Source organism: Aedes albopictus, chromosome 1, assembly GCF_035046485.1.
Source record: "Aedes albopictus strain Foshan chromosome 1, AalbF5, whole genome shotgun sequence".
NCBI lineage: Eukaryota > Metazoa > Arthropoda > Insecta > Diptera > Culicidae > Aedes > Aedes albopictus.
Genome location: NC_085136.1, coordinates 168,408,699 through 168,430,467, shown reverse-complemented (window position 1 = coordinate 168,430,467; position 21,769 = coordinate 168,408,699). Strand labels below are relative to the sequence as shown.

General features: G+C 39.1%; 1 protein-coding gene across 4 annotated transcripts in view; it reads right to left on the bottom strand.

Annotated features, from left to right (window-relative positions):
• LOC109412137 (protein unc-13 homolog 4B) overlaps window positions 1-21,769 on the bottom strand; it is a 381,313-nt gene that overhangs the window by 315,444 nt on the left and 44,100 nt on the right. Inside the window, exon 1 of one of the 4 annotated variants that reach the window (XM_062845791.1) lies at window positions 13,341-13,658. The exons of the other annotated variants lie outside the window; for them this stretch is intronic. The gene's annotated coding sequence lies outside the window, so the exon portion shown is untranslated. Of the gene's footprint in view, window positions 1-13,340; window positions 13,659-21,769 lie in introns of those variants that run through there. 4 annotated transcript variants of the gene reach the window in all.

The following is a 21,769-nucleotide window of genomic DNA, read 5'->3' as shown; positions in this document are numbered from 1 at the left end:
TCCTGTAACGTAACTGAAACCCCCTGAAACCACCTGAAACTCTAATTCTCCCTAGAGTGAGCCCCTGAAAAGGATCGGGTTCCAGGATCCTCTTAAACCCCCCTAAAACTTGTTGCAAGCCTTCTTTGGTTCCATCTCAGACAACCAGAGGTAAAACCTGTTCTCGCGAACAACGTTTCCTCATTTGGAATGCTATGCACAAAAGCCTTTCCTATCATGCCCTGTGCCATTTTCAATTTATGACCCCCACCCCATGGCAAACAAAGTTAACTCAGTCACGGGAGCCTCGTGACAGATGAACGTGGGGTGATTGAAAGGTGGAAGCAGCATCTCGACGAGCACCTGTATAGCAAAGAGAATATAGGCACGGCGAATCAAGGCAACGGAGAAAATTACTACGTTGATGTAGCAGATAACGAATCTCCTTAATTCATTTGTCACCCTTTGAGACTTTTTGGAAAGTTCTCCGAGGAACTCGTTGGAACACTCCTGTAACGTAACTGAAACCCCCTGAAACCACCTGAAACTCTAATTCTCCCTAGAGTGAGCCCCTGAAAAGGATCGGGTTCCAGGATCCTCTTAAACCCCCCTAAAACTTGTTGCAAGCCTTCTTTGGTTCCATCTCAGACAACCAGAGGTAAAACCTGTTCTCGCGAACAACGTTTCCTCATTTGGAATGCTATGCACAAAAGCCTTTCCTATCATGCCCTGTGCCATTTTCAATTTATGACCCCCACCCCATGGCAAACAAAGTTAACTCAGTCACGGGAGCCTCGTGACAGATGAACGTGGGGTGATTGAAAGGTGGAAGCAGCATCTCGACGAGCACCTGTATAGCAAAGAGAATATAGGCACGGCGAATCAAGGCAACGGAGAAAATTACTACGTTGATGTAGCAGATAACGAATCTCCTTAATTCATTTGTCACCCTTTGAGACTTTTTGGAAAGTTCTCCGAGGAACTCGTTGGAACACTCCTGTAACGTAACTGAAACCCCCTGAAACCACCTGAAACTCTAATTCTCCCTAGAGTGAGCCCCTGAAAAGGATCGGGTTCCAGGATCCTCTTAAACCCCCCTAAAACTTGTTGCAAGCCTTCTTTGGTTCCATCTCAGACAACCAGAGGTAAAACCTGTTCTCGCGAACAACGTTTCCTCATTTGGAATGCTATGCACAAAAGCCTTTCCTATCATGCCCTGTGCCATTTTCAATTTATGACCCCCACCCCATGGCAAACAAAGTTAACTCAGTCACGGGAGCCTCGTGACAGATGAACGTGGGGTGATTGAAAGGTGGAAGCAGCATCTCGACGAGCACCTGTATAGCAAAGAGAATATAGGCACGGCGAATCAAGGCAACGGAGAAAATTACTACGTTGATGTAGCAGATAACGAATCTCCTTAATTCATTTGTCACCCTTTGAGACTTTTTGGAAAGTTCTCCGAGGAACTCGTTGGAACACTCCTGTAACGTAACTGAAACCCCCTGAAACCACCTGAAACTCTAATTCTCCCTAGAGTGAGCCCCTGAAAAGGATCGGGTTCCAGGATCCTCTTAAACCCCCCTAAAACTTGTTGCAAGCCTTCTTTGGTTCCATCTCAGACAACCAGAGGTAAAACCTGTTCTCGCGAACAAAGTTTCCTCATTTGGAATGCTATGCACAAAAGCCTTTCCTATCATGCCCTGCGCCATTTTCAATTTATGACCCCCACTCCATGGCAAACAAAGTTAACTCAGTCACGGGAGCCTCGTGACAGATGAACGTGGGGTGATTGAAAGGTGGAAGCAGCATCTCGACGAGCACCTGTATAGCAAAGAGAATATAGGCACGGCGAATCAAGGCAACGGAGAAAATTACTACGTTGATGTAGCAGATAACGAAAACGAAACATCTTCCACGCTGAGGAGAGTTAAAGATACCATCTACCAGCTCTAAAACAACAAATCAGCGGCTGGGAAGTTACCTCCCCCAGTCCCCGGGGTCTCCAGTTAGTCTAGTGGTTAAGGCTTTGGATCGCCAATCCGGAGACGGCGGGTTCGATTCCCGTTCCAGTTGGGAAACTTTTCTCGACTCCCTGGGCATAGTGTATCATTGTACTTGCCACACAATGTACAAATTCATGCAATGGCAGGCAAAGAAAGCCCTTCAATTAATAACTGTGGAAATGCTCTAAGAACACTAAATTGAAGAGAGGCAGGCCAAATTCCAATGCGAACGTCGAGCCACAAAGAAGAAGAAGAAGGGAAGTTACGTTGGCTTCATCGACGGCCGTTCAACAGCCGGTCTTCACCGTATGACAAATCCTCTATAAATGCCCATTGAAAAACTGAAATCGAATGCCTTTTTATTGTTATAACTAAAACATTAGGTGATGAACATAGTGTTCGTATTTTTTGAGATTGTTCTATAACGAAGTGAACGAAACGTCTGAGCTACTGCAAACTTAAGATTCAATCATCAATGCAATGGGGTTCACCACACTGTGACTCATGGCAGCCAGCAGTATGCATGACGGATGCAATGCTTCTTCCATTCGTTTGCCTCCATTTGTAACGCCATCGGTAGTTAACCATTCATGATGCAAGAAATAAAGGAATTTAGTTGCAAACGTCATTTTTCTGGGGTTTTGAATGATAAAACATCATTTAAGGTCATTCAAAGTGCAAACAGTAACTTTGCAACACATCTAGATACCCTATCGTGTGGACATTTTCACGTGAGAAAACATTCAGGTAAGCAAGGGAAACATCAACAAGGCATCAACAACCATGCGCCTCCATTTGGTTTCCAGCTTCTTTGAAATTATGTACATACATTATTACATATATGATTGATAGAAAAAAAACTCATCAGAAAATTTGAAGGGTATCTAAATTAGCGGAAAGTTGTCAATTTTCAAAGTTTATTCATGTAAACATAATTCAACACTGTTCTCTTGTTTTACGCGTTTTCCATTCTGTATATTTGAAACCAGGATTCCATATACTTTTTTACAACGATCTTCAAACTCTCATAATACAGTTGAATCGTTTGTTTCGGATACTACATTGGTAAATACCAACTGCCTTACATGAATGAATGTGATTTGATTGTATGTTGCATGATTGCAGACAACCGGAGATCAAGCGACTTTGGGCAGGCAGAATATTTTGTAAATAAATCAACTAAAGGCTTTTTTTATTAGTTTCTCCAACACTACATTGTAAAATTAAAAAAAAAAGAATGTGTGTAACTAATTGTAAACCAGAGAAAAGATAAGTTCAATCATCACAAGTTTCAGTGTTCAGAACAACTTCTCAATACATGTAAGTACTCTACGCCGTATTTTTACTGATAGCAAATTTGCAGTAATTGAAGGTCAGTCTCTATCATCTCCGCACCCTCATCGAACGTAATTGACCATCAGATGCAAGTAACAATACTACAGTCAGTGGTGATACTATAGGTGTGTACTATCGTGCAGGAAATTTCAAATTCTAAACCGCCTAGATCGCATAGAAGTGCGCGATCAGGTAGCCCATAACTGAGATGCCGCATTGTTTCGCTGCTGTAATTGCGTGAGTGCTACATAGCTACTGTAGACTACAGTCATCGTGGTGATTTATGAATAATCCATAGGAATCAGTTCCGAGGCCTGGCATGGTTTGGAAAAAGCGAGAACTTATACAATCAGAATGATTGTCATGCGACTTCGAGAGACTCCGTTGCAGAACTGTGTCTTTGAGTTTGGCGAACACTTGCTGGATATCAGAAGTTGTGAGATTATTTGATACCGCATTTGATCCAATACCAACTGAAACTTAACTACAGTCTCATCACATGATTACTAATGACATCGGAGTTCAATTCTTTGGCAATTATCGAATCAACCAACAGCACGACGACGACGCCCTGTTTCACGATCATTCGACAATTTAGTCATACCAGCAAGCAACACGTGCTCCAAGCAGAAAAAATAGTCATTTTTCCGCCATCAAAGCGTTTCTGTTCGATTTGCAACGGTTACCGGTTCAATTTGCGCAACTAATTAGCATGATCCAGATAGGAAAAAATATTAACACATTTGCCATCAAACAGAAAATAAAAGAAACATCCACATACCAACACACTGCACTGGAACCGGAGTGGAATGCTTTTAGATGCAATTTCACTGGTAAGCTCTCGAGTACAACTCGTAGGTATACTAAAAAAACACACGAAACAGTGCGCAGGCGTTCCGCTTCCGATCCGATGCACAGTAGTCGCAGTGATCCAAAATGTGGTCACAAATGTACAAGTGTCGCAGTCAATGTCATATTATCTTAGTACTCCACTTGGTGAAGAAAAAAAACTATTGTGGAGTGGAGGGATCATGTTCTGATTCATCCCTCTTGAGGATTGCGGAATAGAGTTAAGGACAGACTTGTAAGGATCCCAAAATGACCGCCACAATGGCCGACTTTGGCACCTACAAAACCAGCGCACCTGATCTTCTTATTTTAAGCTTATTTCAAGTGAGCAAGAACAGAATAATAAAATGCACTGTTGTTTGAAGTTTGCTTCTTGAGATTTGTGCGTTTGAGTTCAAGTGGGATTTCAAGACGTTTGTCCTTAAATATAGTCATTTGACTTTCTTGTAGCACCGATCTAGCCGCACAAGTTTTTTTTATACAAACTCTGGTAACATTTTACCAAAATCTCAACTGTTAAGTTTGTTTTACCGGAAAAATCGGTAAAGTTAGCAACTTTTACCGAATTTCTTCGCGGTCTTCGACAAAATTTTTCAATGCCCTTTAGGCTATGTTTTAAAATTAACGGTTACATGGTTTTAGAATAATTCGAGCTTCTCATGAGAGAAATGCAAAAAAGTTAGTTTTTTCATACAAACTTCAAACACGATGCGCAAAACGTGGACAAACCGATCGTGCCCAAATTTTGCACAGTTATTTGGGTTCTGAAATAGAACCTAAAAAGCTTTGATCTGATGGGATTTCATCAAATTTTCCATTTTCCCATATAACGGGTGACCCACTCTACTGTGTAGTTATTATTAATGCTAACTGTCCCGGCAATCGTCGTAATGCCTGCCTACTGTGTTTTTTGACAAACAGTTTCATAGGGATGGCCCGCAAAGTTATCTGTATGGGAGCCCCCCGTTTCAAATACCGGAGAGACCCCACACAAAGCTAAGAACCTTCCCCGGCCCAAAAATACCCACATACAAAATTCCACACCGATCGGTTCAGTAGTTTCCGAATGCATAAGGGTCAGACAGACAGACAGACAGACAGAAATTCATTTTTATATACATAGAAGATGTGGCATTCGTGTCTGAATAGCTGTGTAGTGGCTGTATTGAGGCAACTCAATAAAAGCGGTTTTCCTACTTATGGCTTTGCCGATGACGGCATAACATTGTTCGTTGATATGTGTATCAGCCAGCACCCTTTTCGACCTGATGCAAAACGCCCCTCAGGTAGTTGAGGGTTGGTGTCGTCAATATGGCCTTTCGGTTAATCCGAGTAAAACATCTATTGTTCTTTTCACGAGAAGGCGAAATCGCAATGGCCTTCGACCTATGCGTCTCGTTGATTCCTAAATCGATATGACAGGTAAAGTACACAGAAAAACCCGTAACGTGGGTAGATCACCTTGGAATGGTGCGTTACGGTGTAAGATCTACCATTTCAAGTTTTGATCTTGCTATTTTCCAGCCTGGTTTATTTAAATGCAGGAACATTCCAGGATCAAGATTTGGTGTACTTTTTTACACTATTTATTTATTTATTTATTTATTTTATTCTATTTGTTTTTCATTGCTTATATACTATTTGTTTCAGAGGGATGGAGGTAAATTTAAACTATATATAAATAACAATTTACAAAAATATAACAGTGGAGAACGTATCACAATTTAATACTTTTTTCTATTTCAGATTTACAAGCAGGCAATCAGCGATCAAAACGGCGAAGTATCTCTTTCTTTAGAAAGGTCAAGATTACCGTACGATACAGTGACAAGTAGACCACGTTTTCCGCGTCGATTTATTCGTGCCGAGTTCCATAATTTCGATATTTTTTTCGAACATTTACGATAATGTATTTCTGTTCATCACACCTTCAACTTATATTACGCGTTGCGAACATTCGCGGATAATAAATATGTACAACGGTTTTATTATCCCAATCTTATTAACACGGGAACGCGAAAAAAAGTAATACAAGAACATAGATAAAACTCAAAAGCAACGATTCTTGTTGTTTAGTTGTCCAGTTTACTCGTAAAGCTACGGCGCGGGTTTTGGTTTTTCAGCATTGGCAGTAACACTAAACGGAGTTGCATACAGTTTATTTTCTGACTGAGAAACGATAAGCTTAAAACGTGCGTTATTACGAGTGGATCCGACATAAGCGTGGTTTAAAAAATATTTATACCCGGTATACAATTAAATTTAATACACAAACATACAATAAAATTATTGTATTCTTCCGACAGCCGGCTGGCTGAAGACTAAACCATATCAAGGGTTGCATAGCTCACATCATTTACCAATGTGAATCCAGATCTATGTAACTTTCTATCCCTTCCCTTCCTTTGTAACAAACTTCCTTCCTGTGACAACCGTGGGGATGCGGAGGTACACACGGTCTCTAGTAGCAACGGATGCCACACCAACATTCCTTCCCTTCCCCGATGACCGTAAGGACGTGGCCGGCGCCGGTACTGACAATATAAAGTTTTGAACCTTCCAAATTGCACATTGAGGATGGAAAGCTACACCCAGGCCCCATCCATTTAGTTCCCTGTGCAATGTTGACTGTTCTGGTCAGTAACGGAGTAGCAACTACGAATTGTACGGTCATCTCATGCTCATGCTCATGCTCATGCTGCTCATGACAGGTAAAGTACACAGAAAGACATACTACACTTGACGTGAATATAAGAACGTGTAAATTTCTGTATTATTTCAATTGTTTTTCATTAACAAATTTCTAGCACGCAAAAATGTAAGCATACTCCATACTGCAGACAATCAGTGATTTTACAATCCGATAGAGAATTGTGTAGAAAGCGATGGGGGTCATTTTGTTACAGCGATCTCGATGTAACTCAGCATATCGGTAGCTCCGTGTCAAAAATTGAGCTCAATCCATCAACGCAAACCAAAGTTACAACATCCCAAACATGGCCATTTTGTATGAAAATCGACGTTTGTCCGATCAATTATGCACCACAGTGTATATTGATTTTATTTGAGTTATCTTTTATGACCATCCAAACTGGTCTAGATATAATTAAATCGGTCTAGATCGGTTATATCTTGTTATAGAAACATTCTAGATGTATTTTCTCGTGCAATATTTATTGTCGTGATATTTTCAAAATCTTCTGAACATTGCTCCTTCTAGGACTCCTCCAAGAGTTCAAGTTTTTTACGCGAATTAATTTCTAGAGGTATCCCGGAACTCTTGGAGGGATTCAAGGAAATATTACTTGATGTATCTTAGAAAGAATTCCTGTAGGAATCTCGGAATGAATTTCTGGAGGAATCTTGGAATGAATTCATGGAGAAATCTTGGAACAAAATTCCTGCAGGTATTCTGGAAGAAATTCCTGAAGAAATCCTGGAAGTCCTGAAAGTATTACAGAAGAAATTATTGGTGAAGTTTCGGAAGGAGAAATATCTGAAAGAGACCCTGGAATCTTATTAGGATTCGCAGAAAAAAAACTGGAAGAATCCCTAAGGAATCCCAGAAATAATCCCTGGAGGAACTGTAAGAAACTTGTAACTTGATGAAATCCTTCAAGCAAGCGAGAAAGCGAAATGTCTTTCCCCGAATCTCACAATTCAGGTTCACCCAGAAACAATTGAATTAGTACAGCCTATAGGGCAATGCAAGCCGCGGTTGCTAAAGAATTTGGAATTTTTAAAAGTTTTTGACGTTTTGTGACCTTCTGGTTTACGTTTCGGACTTCAAGAGATTTCTCCCAGAATTTCTCAAGTAGTCCCCGGAATCGTCCAGGCATTTCATCCGAGATTCTCCGAATAGTTTCTTTTAGGATGTCTCTGGATTTATATTTTTGGGCTTCCAGATGGTAATCCTGGAAATTCTAGCAACTTAATCCAGAATTTCTTTAGGAGTTCTTTCGGAAATTGTATCAGAAATTCTTACCGAGATTCCTTCAGAAACTCCTTGCAACAATACGTAAAGATTTATTCCTGGAATTTCATACGAGATTCTTCCCGGAGTATGTTCCGGGAATTATTCAGGAATTTCTTCTGAAACTCTTTCAGAAATCCTACAAGATCCCTGACAAGAACTTCCTTCAGTATTCCTCTTAAAGCTTTTTCGAGATCCCTCCAAGAACTTCTTCCGGTTTTTTTTTTCGGGAGCTACTTCTTATTCAAGTATTCCTTCTGGGATTGCTACAATAATTTCACCAGGTTATCTTTCTGGGATTTTTCCAAGAATCTTTCGGAAATTCCTTCCGAGATTCCTCCGGGAATTTCTTCTGGGTGATTGTCAGTAATCACTTTTTAGGAACTTCTTCCCGGATTCCTTTTAGAGCTTCTTCTAGAAATTCTTTCAGAACTAGGCTGACCATCCGTCCCGTATTTAACGGGACAACCAAATTTTCAAAAAACTCGTCATTGAAGCATAGTTAACGTTTTTGATTCAATTATTCGTTCTTTCTAGCTGAAATAGCATTATTAATAACATGCAGTTCTGTTTTTGGACATTGACTTTCTTTTTGTTGAGTTTCCGAAATGTGTCCCGTATTTAAACGGGACAAATCTGGTCAGCCTATTCAGAACTGATTCCGGGATTTCTTCGAGAACTCTTTCCAGGAATCATCTAGGGACTCTTTTTTGGTTTCTACCAAGAGCTTCGTCAGGAATTCCGACAGACCCTTCTGGAGTTTTTTCAGATGTTTGTAATGGAAATCCTTGAGGAGTTTGTTATGAATTTTTTGGAGTATTTTGTTTATGGAATTCCTTATGTAGTTCCTGTAAGATTTCCTTGAATAAACACAGCAAAAAGCAACTTAGTTATAGATTCCTGAAGAACCACATAAATCCTTGAGGGATTCTGGAATAAGTTTGTGGAGAAACCACGGAAGGAATACCTGGAAGAGTTTCAGCACAGACAAACAGACGTATCACTTGGAACAAAATGCGATAAAAATCATCGTCACGCAAACATAATCGCCCAATGTTTATTATACTGTGGTACGCAAACCCACTGAGTAGATGGCGGTAGTGAGCAAACGTCAAACAGGAGCAAAAACGATGCGAGCGCCATGAGCGAGCGATTTGCGAGCTACGGAATATTTGAATAATCCGTTAAAAAGGAAAACGATGGGAAGTGAGTGGAGTGAGACGTCTGTTTGTCTGTGGTTTCAGTAAAAAATGACTAAGGTAATCCAAGAAGGAGTAATGCTGAAGGATCTCAGAATGAATTTCTATAGAAATCCAACAATCTCAAGGAACTTCCTGGAACAATCCTGGCAGGAGCTTTTGACGGAACCTCAGACGGAACCTCAGAATCTCGAAAAAAAATCCTGGAAAACCCCAAAGGGAACTTCTGAAGGAATCCTAAATAAACTTCCGGAAGAATCTCATTAAGAGCTTACGGAATCCCAGAAGAAATCTCTGGAACAAATTTGTGGAGTAATCACAAGGGGAGTCCCGGATGGAATTCTTGTGGAATCCCAGAAGGAACTCCATGAGGTGAGCCACCATGCCACCATCAAAATATAAATCAGCACACGCACGCATACCCCACATTTTGAATTAAATCCAACCACTCATGATAAGCTGGCGATTTTTTTTTAATCCGAAAGCTGACGCTTTTTTAAAGTCCGAATCGTAAACAACAAAGCCACGAAACGTCAAAAACTAAGAAAATGTTCCTTAGCAACGGCGGCTTGCAGTACCCTACGATATTCAAAGTTGTTAAAATTTCCAAACTCATGGAAAACTGTCAAATATTGTAAAACGTTAATTGTTGGAAAACGAAAAAAAAATAACAAGTAAGTGAACTGAAATCAATTGTTTGGATAAGTAACTTGATGGGTTCTATTCATGTTTTGGAGAGCATTCTTCGCCGAGAAATATAGTTTTTTTTTATTACCACACAAAATAGAGCCATCATGTGCCTTTTTATTTTATTACAACGTACATATACGTATGCTTATAGACCACTAAGCTGAGAAGCAGTCCTCCCCAGTTGGGATGTAACACCAGAATGATGATGCCAGATATTATGACTGGCAGAAAATATCTCTGTAAAGCGAATAATACTGCAATCATTACATCAAACATATCGGTTCATGCCTTTCATTTCCGTATATTTTAAAACTGCTTAATGAAAATCCGTGTTATAGGAGTCTGCATAACACAAATTCATAGTACACAGCGTAACAAAAAATAACTTTTTGTCTGTCTCAAGAGCAAACTTATGTGTCTCCAAAGGATTTTGGGCCGCTGAACCCGAATCTGGGCTCAGATTTGCTCTAACACGTCACAATTTTGAGCTATACCTCAATTTATAGGGCAAAATATGCGATTTTGGGCTTTTTTGACTGCAAGCCATTAAGCAAGGAAATATTTTTTTTAAGCAATCAAAAGGTTAATTGGTCAATTAACATCTAAATTAACAACTCATGCAAAACATTTCGTTTTACCAAATCGAATTTGATAGTTTTAAGCGATTTATGTTAGGTACGATATTTCCCATACAAGTCACCCTCCAAAAGTTGCATGCAAGTTTTCATACTAACATAAAATGCTTAAATCTATAAAATTTGATAAGGTAAAACGAAATATTTTGTATGAGTAATTAATTTAGGTGTCAATTGACCAATTAACCTTTTGATTGCTTAAAAAAAATATTTCCTTGCTTAATGGCTTGCAGTCAAAAAAGCCCAAAATCGCATATTTTGCCCTATAAATTGAGGTATAGCTCTAAATTGTGACGTGTTAGAGCAAATCTGAGCCCGGATTCGGATTCAGCGGCCCAAAATCCTTCGGAGACACATAAGTTTGCTCTTGAGACAAAAAAAAATGTTGCGCTGTGGTATCGGAGTCTCTGCTATACGTCTACTAATTATTCAAACTCATTTTTGTAGATTAAAAATTAATTAAATTTCGGTGTACGTACTATCGAGGCAAAAAGTACGTACTATCGAGGGTACGCACTATCGAGGGTACGCACTATCGAGGGTACGTAGGTACTATCGAAGTACGCCTGTATCGAAAAAGCAATAAAAAAATTCAAAATATGCAATAAAAAATGACGAAATTACCCATGAAAAACAAATGCAGGAAAGTATGAGACAGTGAAATGCTGAATCGCACTTATGACTGAAACGACTGAAAATCTTGCGTAATTATGATTGCAATTTACCTAGCAATTGCTTGCTGTCCGAACTCGCTATCGCTCGTCCGACCTAAAAAAGGGATAACATCTATGCATTACACCGGGCAAATTCTTGGATCTGTGGATTGCCTAGAACTGAATCGATGCAGTTGCGGTGCATCGGATATCGGAAGCTGCGGCGGCCTTCTGCCGCCTCAGTTCCTCAATTCTCTATGCGGCAGCCCCGCATGGTCTACATATTTTTTGGCTCAAAATGCATTTACGTTTATTGCTCCTTTTTTGACATTTATTGATAATTTATTTTTTGTTTATTGCACTTTTTGTATTATTTATTGCTTTTTCGAAATTTTTTTGTTGTGAATTTTCTAATTTGTTATGGAGAAATCGAATTTATTTATGGAAAATTCGAAATTTTTTGGTGGGAAAATTGGCTTTTTTATTGCAACAATTGAATTATTCATTGCATTTTTGACGTTTTTAATTGCTCAACAATCAATCATTTCTGGAAACTTTTGATTTATTTATGCATTTTTTTATTTGTTTATGGATATTTTGTTATTTATTACTGCTAACACCCCTGTTTCTTCACTGGAACTTTTCAAATTATTTATGAAGAATGATCACTTTCTTATGAGTCGTTTATATTTTAGCCAATTGATCATCCAAATGTTGCTAGGGTCCGAGTTACCAGACCACTACTAGTTGCACTTACAGATTGTGGTCCAGTGTTCTAAAAAGTTCTCTGGTAACCTACAACATCCAGCTAACTGAATTGTCTATTCAACTCAACTATATAAACAAGGTAGTCAACCAAACGCCCCATAATTAATTGAAAAGTTTCCATAAATAATTCGAAAATTGCCAAGAAATATATAGGGGTGGAAGCAATAATAAACTATAAAATGTCCATAAAGAAATAAAAAAGCGCCTAAATAAGTCAAAATTTTACACAAATAATTGTCTTTCGAGCAATAAAAAATATCAGAATTTCCACAACTAAATCAACAATTGCGATAAAAAAACTATATTTTTCCCACCAAAACATCTTGAACATACTTCATCAAAGCACTATGGTAGAAAGAATGAATAGACGCCAAAAACTATGAATGCTATTTAATAGGCAATCGCTTGCTGTCCAAACTTAAATGAGTTGTATAATGAAAAAATCATTGCATAAAATTTCGTATGGAACTTGTTGCAAAACTCGATTTTTTCAACACACTTCCTATTTATTCTACTCGGCAACCCTCGTTGAATAAATGTACGACTCGAGCTAAAAAAAAACTTTTTGCAACTCGTTACATAAATAACTATTGTGCACTTTTTGATTTGTTTATGGAACTTTTGTAATTTATTATTATTTTAGCCATGTGTACAAAGTGAGTATCTATCTATCACTATTGTTCCACTCTGATTACCAATTTTACCAGTAAATGCGAAGGCTTCTACTCCACTGAATTGATCTCCCTATTTTTACTCAGTGGCTTTAGTATATTTAGGAGATTTAAGGAAGTAAGGATAGATAAACACTAGAATACTTGATATTTTTTTTTACTTTTGACCACCAGTCGACCACTGTGAAGTGTTGCCTTGACCCACGCCTGTGCACCAGATGACTATCCGTTCTGTTTTGGCTCGCCTTTCGATTCGATTCGATGATGGACACAGAGATACTTGTTTACTGTCTGCCAGTCGGAGAAAGCATCTCTCTCTTCGCAAAATGACATCATCTTTGGTCAATTTTCAACTTCCTTCCACATGCTTGCAACGATCATGTTAAACGATAAAAGGCATCAAACCGGTGATCGGGAAGTTGGTCTTTGTAACCATGAACAGCATGAGTCATGCCGTTCCCATAAATGTGCATTTTTTTTCGGGTGATGCGAGTTCTTGAGAATTCCTTACACAGATATCAGCAACCCAACCATATACAGAGTAACTCAAGTGACGCAGCACATCAAACAACCAACAATCACCGTTAATTACACGTTGCCCTTCTAAAACACAAAAAAACACGACTGCATTCAACTGGGCTTCTTGCTCTCAAAACAATTCAATTTTCAACTCGCACTTCACGCTTGACGGTTAACACCTTTCACACCATAAACTGCGAATAACACCAACAGGTAATTCGAACCGGCCGGAAAAGCGATCAACACGTCGAACGACCACGACACGATTCCCCAAAAAATCTAACGAGATTTGATTGACTGAATCGACTCTACGAACCACGACTCGACAACAACGACGACGACAATCAACTGTAACTGCCTGCCTGATGCCGACTGAACTGAAACAGCACGAAACGAACGTTTCTGACTAGAGCACTGCAGTGTTGAACAAATTTCATACATATAATCCCAAGTGTAGAGGTACTACAGCCTCGCGTTGGCTGCTTCTCTGACTTTTCGTCTCGCCGGGGCGCTCCACGATGTTGGATTGCTCTCCTCGCGAGTTAGGTACCTAGCTACTATTTGCATCAGTAAATCTTTACCGGCATAGAGACGGCGCGACGACGACGACGACGACATCTAAGTAGATCCATAAAGGTGTGGAGTAGAATTACCCATTCCGTACTGGACGTGACTAAGATTATTCCAGTATTTGAGAATGACTTAACTTTTGCCTGGTGCGCGGGATGAACGAGCTTAATATAAGCGACGTTATTCATTCTCCTAACATTTCTTGATAATGAGGCATCGTAAATTTAATAGGAGAATTATTAAATTGATAAGAAATATAAGCTTTATTTTATTATATGTGTCGTAGAATCGGTAATGTTAAGAGAACTAATATTTCTAAAACAATTATTGCATCGAACAATTCTTTCATGTTTAAAGTCAAAGTTCATACCATATCAGGTTGGTACAGATTAGTGTAAAATACACGCATTTTTCAGTTACATTATTTCATTGCTTTATTGTTGTTATTGTTGTTATTGTTGTTATTGTTGTTATTGTTGTTATTGTTGTTATTGTTGTTATTGTTGTTATTGTTGTTATTGTTGTTATTGTTGTTATTGTTGTTATTGTTGTTATTGTTGTTATTGTTGTTATTGTTGTTATTGTTGTTATTGTTGTTATTGTTGTTATTGTTGTTATTGTTGTTATTGTTGTTATTGTTGTTATTGTTGTTATTGTTGTTATTGTTGTTATTGTTGTTATTGTTGTTATTGTTGTTATTGTTGTTATTGTTGTTATTGTTGTTATTGTTGTTATTGTTGTTATTGTTGTTATTGTTGTTATTGTTGTTATTGTTGTTATTGTTGTTATTGTTGTTATTGTTATTATTGTTGTTATTGTTGTTATTGTTGTTATTGTTGTTATTGTTGTTATTGTTGTTATTGTTGTTATTGTTGTTATTGTTGTTATTGTTGTTATTGTTGTTATTGTTGTTATTGTTGTTATTGTTGTTATTGTTGTTATTGTTGTTATTGTTGTTATTGTTGTTATTGTTGTTATTGTTGTTATTGTTGTTATTGTTGTTATTGTTGTTATTATTGTTATTGTTGTCCCGTGAAATTCAGTAAGACCAGCTTAAAGCTTATTAAGGAAAGTATATTGTTAGATAGGTTTTATAAATTGAATGTATTATTTACTCATGACGATCACGGTGATGTTAACTGGATTCCAAACGAACTGAAAAGGAACATCGGCATTAACATCACGTGCTCTTCTTTCAACCCTTGACGAAGTAGTAGAGACAAGTATCGTAGCGACCAGTACCAACAGTTAGTAAGTAGCTAAACAAGACTCTGTACAAAATAGTGCACAGCAGTCAAAATATCTCCCTCATAAGTTTACAGTAGTGGAAATCACGATAGCATGCTGGCGGTTAGCCAGTTTCCCGAGTGGTCCTCACCACTCCTTTTGTCCTTGGGAGGCGGGCAGGGACAACCCCACGTCCGCGCCCAACTGTTTTACAGGCGTCAAGAACTGATGCCTACGTTCAACCAGATCTGACCTGTTCAAAGCGAAGGTATCACTACCCTTACGGCCCTATCAGCACCAGAAGGTTGCTGACAGTGGAGTCTTCACCTTTCCCGACCCTTACCGGGGGCTCGGATCCAACCCATTAGACCGACGTCACGACAGCAAAGCTACCAGGACGTTCCCTCTGCAGCCACTTAATTGCTGTAAGGATCGATTTCGACCGCAGGGCTCCGGCATGACCTACGAAGCCGACTCCGAACCCCTGGACCACCTCTTATACCGTATCTGAACTAGCCATTCTTCGAGTCCACTTACCACCTCCTCTGTAGCTCCAAGACGATGTGGGTGATAGCCGTTCCAGCCAAACTCATCCCTACACATCTTCTGGACAAGATTGTCGGGAGTTGTGTCTTCCCCGCATGTGGCAAGCATGCGGTCACGCATTGTGTGAAAACGCGGACACATGAGAAATACGTGTCCTACAAACCGGACATTCGGGAGAACCCGCATGACCAAAAGGATGTAGATACTATCGGAAACTACCATAGCCCAAAAGAAGCGCTACAGAGTGATAGTGCAAACGCTTACACTGATCACCACTTGCTGCTACGGCTTTAGGTTGTTAACAACCACTATATCTATTGTGTGTTGAGTCTATTCCAGATTCCTGGATCTAATCCACTTCTCCATAGCTGCGATCGAGTAATTTTTCTTTTTTTTTTTTTTGATCTGTAGTCAATTCCACTTCTTTGATCGATTCATCGTAAACCACCAGCGTAATGTCGTCAGCGAAGCTGACGATTGCCACTCTCACCGCGAACACCTTGTCGAACATGACCTTCCATTGCACCATACCCAGGATGGAATCTTGCGGCAATCTTGAGGTCATGTGAAATCATTTCCGACCCACCTCTGTGTTGTAAACTCTTATTCGATGCTTGAAGTAACTTCCGAGGATCTTGTACAGGTACCCGGGTATCGCCAAACGCAGGAGCGCTTGGCAATAGCCGCCCAACTGCCGCTATTGAAAGCGTCTTTACATTCAGATTCACTACCGCACAGTCACGGAGGGGGATTCCTCTTACGCTGGAGCGCCATCTCAGCGGTCTTTGTAACCGATAAGATAGCGTCTACGCTCGGCCCTGCCTTCCGGAAGCCGAACTGGCGCAGTCTGGTGAGAATGATCTTTTCGAGCACCTTCCCTGCCGTGTCGATTAAACATATTAGTCTATCTGCCGGCGGGTCTCCTGGTGGTTTCCATGCCTTCGCCAATAGTACCAGGCTCTGCCGTTTCCAAACCTCTGAGAAAACTCCCTCGTCCAGGCATTTCTGCATAGCAGACTTGAACATTCCGAGACCCTCTGCAACAGCTACTTTTAAAGCCAAGTTCGGAACTCCGGCCGGACCTGAAACCTTACATACGCTAAATGACATTGCTATCCCCACAAGTTACACATTGGTGACCCTCTCATTATCGCCATCTCCTGCTTTTCTGGAGACTGCTCTGTAGGATCCATTACACCTCTTGTCTTTGCCATCGGAAAGCCTTTGGAGTCTTTGAACGTAAAGTTTTACTCGGCAGTAAACTGGAGGGCGGCATCTGGCGGCGTCGCATGAACTATGAATTGAAAAGCATTTTTAGCATTGGGTTAGGATTACATGACGTCCCGTCATACAGCCACCAGCTTCCTAAGATAACATTTAATGACGCTGATATTCGTGCTGCTCTCAACAAAGTTTGGATGAAGTTCCTGAACCTGACCTCGATCTAATCTTTATTAGGCAATGTGGCCAGTCACTAGTATCGCTTGAGGGCTGCACGTGTTGCATGATGCTCTGTTTCAAGTTGTACAGTTCGTGATATGGGAGCGTCGACATCGCACGTGTCGATACGAACGGTATGCAGATGAATACCGATCAGTGATCTCGTTCAATCGTCGCCGGTCTACTGCTAGGTTTGACTTCAGCTTAGCTAGCAAACCTCTGGAGCAAGTTTCGTCGATCAACGATCTTAGTATGATCCTCAATTCGAAACTCCATTTCGACCAATCTACTGCTTTAGCTACGGCCAAAGCCAATGCAATGCTTGGTTTCCTACATAATTATGTGGCGTCGAAGGCGCTCTTAATGACGGTTCATTGATCTTCTACGCTGCCACCTTCCCGCGAATACCCACAGCACGATTCTCCAGCTCCTCAACGAAGGACCTTTGCACCGCTGTGCCTTTCAGTCGCGATATGAACGGACGCCCGATTTTCTCTTCCTGTCGATGGATCCTTGCGATATGCAGCGTGATCTCATCGTATATGGCGCCACATTTGCTTCGAACATCCTTCTAGATTTTCCTCTGATTTAGATAGAGCTTATTAAGATTTTGATATCCCCGCACGGGGATTACTAAGCAGAAACCCAATTCTACGGTGACGAGGAGCATGTTTGCATCGTAGGGCAGAGTCCTGATGTCCCATATCCACCGTGGTGAGACTGACACCTTAGGAATACGTACCGGTAGAGGGGCATTTCATATTCAGCTGCTACAGCTAAAACAGCTGCTATTTAAGCCGCACCTCTTTGTTGAACAGATTCTTGAGATGAACCTTTTAAATTTTGTTGAAAAAACATTAATAGTGTCTATGCTGCAGTGCGAGATAAGCACGCAATTTTTGACTGTCGGTGTTTTTTATCGACTGACCCGAAAAAGCTTAAGCCATTGAGGTAGGAACTTGTGAGAAACAGTGGTATGCCGACTTATAAATTTGCAACCCAGTAAAATTGATACGATAAAAGGTAAAACTCTATTGTGTGGTTTAAAATCCATGTGGGTCCTAAACATCTGAAAGCTTAAGCATAACCACATGGAACACATCGTGATGACAATTCCAAGTTGTATATGACACCCAGCAGGAAAATAATAACTCTGAAATGTGTTGGCCGGCAAACTATTCAACGGAACTCAAGTGAATAAGAAGCTAGTAATTTATTCGATTCACTGCGCACCGGGCCCCGCTGAACCGGCGCGACGCACCATACACTAACTGTAGGAATAAGCAATCTATTTGAGCGGTGGGTAAACTCCCTTCCTCTACGAATGCTCGGCGCGGTTGATCTCACTATTCATATGTACATAAGGACTGTTCATTTTATAAAGAGGACACCTTATTTGTGTGATATCTTTTTTATTTTTCAATAAAATCATTATCCTTTTTTTTTGCATAAATTTCCTTAGCTATTCTACAGTGTATGAAAAATATAACATTATACAAATTGTCCTTAGTTATGGAACTGAAGCGGTTTTCGTTAAAGCTTAATAAAACCCCATTTCTCAAAATTCTACACAACTTTCCACATACATAACTTTAAAATTTTCATGAACTTTTCAATGTGTTGGGATCTAATACTATTCTTCTAAAGGTAGAGTGTAATAGTTGGTCAGTAATAATGCACCAAGCATTATACAGCTTGATATAGTGAGCTGCCTTGTTATCAATGAAATTGATAAAAAATACTTATTTAAGTCCAGTGATGCAATAACACTACGGAATCAGTTCAAAATTTGTCCAGTATCCAGCTTTTTACGCTTACGCGAGGGGTGATTCGACTATGACGTTTCTTGCCGACGACCGAATTTCAGTTCAATATTATCCTAGTAGACTGTTTTAAGAATTTGTTGATTGAAGTGTCAAAAATTTTCACTTGTTTCGTTTCACACCAACAGCGATCCTCAGAGTATTTTGAAAAAGTGTTTTAAATTTATTTTGCAGGAGTAATTAATCTAATTTCTGGCTCTTTTTAGGACAATTGCGAGCAGATTAAGGAACAGGTCTACCGTAAATTAATTGGAAGTCTATGAGATCAAAATAGCTTAATTAAACCAGGGCAGTTTTGAGAATTTTCACGCACGGGGGCTCGTCATTTTCAACGTTTTTGGCGTCGTAGTTTCAAATCTACTCTGCAAAAGAACGATTCTAGTTTTTGCAACCTGTTATACCTTGATACATTATTTGAAACTGAACAATATGCATCATAACAATTAAAATCATGAGCATCGAAACAGATTTTTTTTATTACGAGGATATTTTTTATTAGTTTTATCAGCTTGACCTAGACATGCTTGACCTGCTATGCTAATACATACGTCATACATATGGCTACCGAAACCGACTTTTCCTCCATCTTAGATGACTATTTGAGATCATTAAATTAAAAATATTAGTTCAAGCGCTTATTCATTTGACCCGCCAAATGGAAAGTGCAAGATAGTCAAGACTAGATTTATTCGATAAAAGTATCAGGAGGGTATATTAACATATTTTCAATTAATGTGCGTTCAGTCCTTTTGTAGTGGACCTAAAAACATAAAAACGGGATTAATTTTTTCACCAGAATGAATATGAAATACCATTTGAAATTACCCTGAGAATCACAGTTGGTGTGAAACGAATCAAGTTTAATTAAGCTATTTTGATCTCATAGACTTCGAATTTATTTACGGTAGACCTGTTCCTTAATCTGCTCGCAATTGTCCTAAAAAGAGCCAGAAATTAGATTAATTACTCCTGCAAAATAAATTTAAAACACTTTTTCATAATACTCTGAGGATCGCTGTTGGTGTGAAACGAAACAAGTGAAAAAATGTTGACATTTCAATCAACAAACTCTTAAAACAGTCTACTAGGATAGCATTGAACTGAAATTCGGTCGTCGGCAAGAAACGTCATATTCGAATCACCCCTCGTGTTAGCATAAAAAGCTGGATAGAAGAGAATCGCATTCTAAATGATACCGAAGAAAAACATGCTTTAAAGTACATTCTTCATTATAAATTGAATACTTAATGATGGCCATAATGAAAAATTGCATACTTTTTGCTCCATAAATGCAAGTTTTTGATTCTAGAGAAGCTTATTATTATTTATTTTCAGTAAGGTCTGACCCTATGTGATTATATACCTTATTTGAAAATAACTACATGTTAATTTTTATTTTCGACATCATTGTTAAGTTGTATTTGCAATAGAGTTCATCGTTATTTAGAAAAACCTTCAAAGAACGAAGCTGTTTTATCTCCGGTAACTGCCATGAAGCACAGTAACCAAGCCAACAATGCTATCAAGAAGCGGTTTTCCGCATTTGAAATTGCATTATTAGTACTTTCGACTAGATCCATTGAAAACATTCAAAATTTAATATCTTCATACATTTTTGATTAACAAATAAATTTTATTCTGAAAATCGAGTCCAACTTGTAACTTTAACATCTCAACAACCATTATTCCGATTAGGTTTATATTTTGCCAGAATATGTATCACTCATACTGCTGCAGCATGGCAAACACTTTTATGCAATTAAAAACGATACACCGATGTTTTACAGAAATTTTGTGTTTATCTTTAGTTTTTGGGAATTGAAAAATTGATCTCTCGAAACACTTTGCCACATTTCTATGAAGTTCAATAATTTTAACCCAATTTATTTATGGTTATTATCTGTTAATATAATGTACTGAATAACTAACCAAGGCTGCTCAAATTTGAACTACGCATTTTCCTTTTATAGCCTTGCAAAGTTGTCCTCTTTATAAAATGAACAGTCCTTACTGATTCATGGAGAGCTATAACTCTATTGTAGTTGTGGTGTGCTACAAAGAGCAAGCCAGAATGACGATCACCGTGTTCCTCAACTTGATTGTTTTGGTACAAAGTGTAGCTGGCAAGGTCGCAGAAGACAGCACGTTAAATGCGTCATCAAACATTTGGGGGAAACTCCGCCGTGTTGGATCGAGACCTTGAACATGGGACGCTAACTAATTAGGGTCGACCCGAATGAAGCACGGCTCATGGGTTCACACTTCCACACCAGTTTGATCCACGTTAAAATCATAAAAATAACATTCAGCGCAATGTGTATGTTGAGATATGATTTTGAGTTTTCGTGAGTTGACTGACTTGCTGGCTCTGCTAATTCTGCCAATTAACGGACATATTTTATTTGTAATATATGATTTTTGCTTCAAACCGTTTTCAAGTAAAATTAAAAGTGTATTTTGGGCATATTAAACAAAACCATCACACATAGAAAATGTACATATAAAACTAGGTATAGGGTACCGAGCCACTTGGGCAGTGGCTGGCATTTTAGGCACTTTCCACTATAACTCATTCAATTTCAAACTAAACGACTTGAAATTTCGAACACGGCTAGATACTATACGTATCTCACCGCGTACCAAAAAATGTGTCAATTGGTTCAAAATTGCCTGAGTTATAGCCGAAAACTGCTTAACATAGGAGCCCTGTCAAGATGGTTCCACTTCCCTGTACGAAAATAAAGAAGTTACATCCAAAATCAATTAACCTCTAAATAGGTTTCACATCGCATAATAATCGATTTGAATCAATAACCCAGTAATCTATTTGATGCGCGGTTTAATTTATGAGGCCATTAATTATGAGGCCATTAATTTAGCATATTT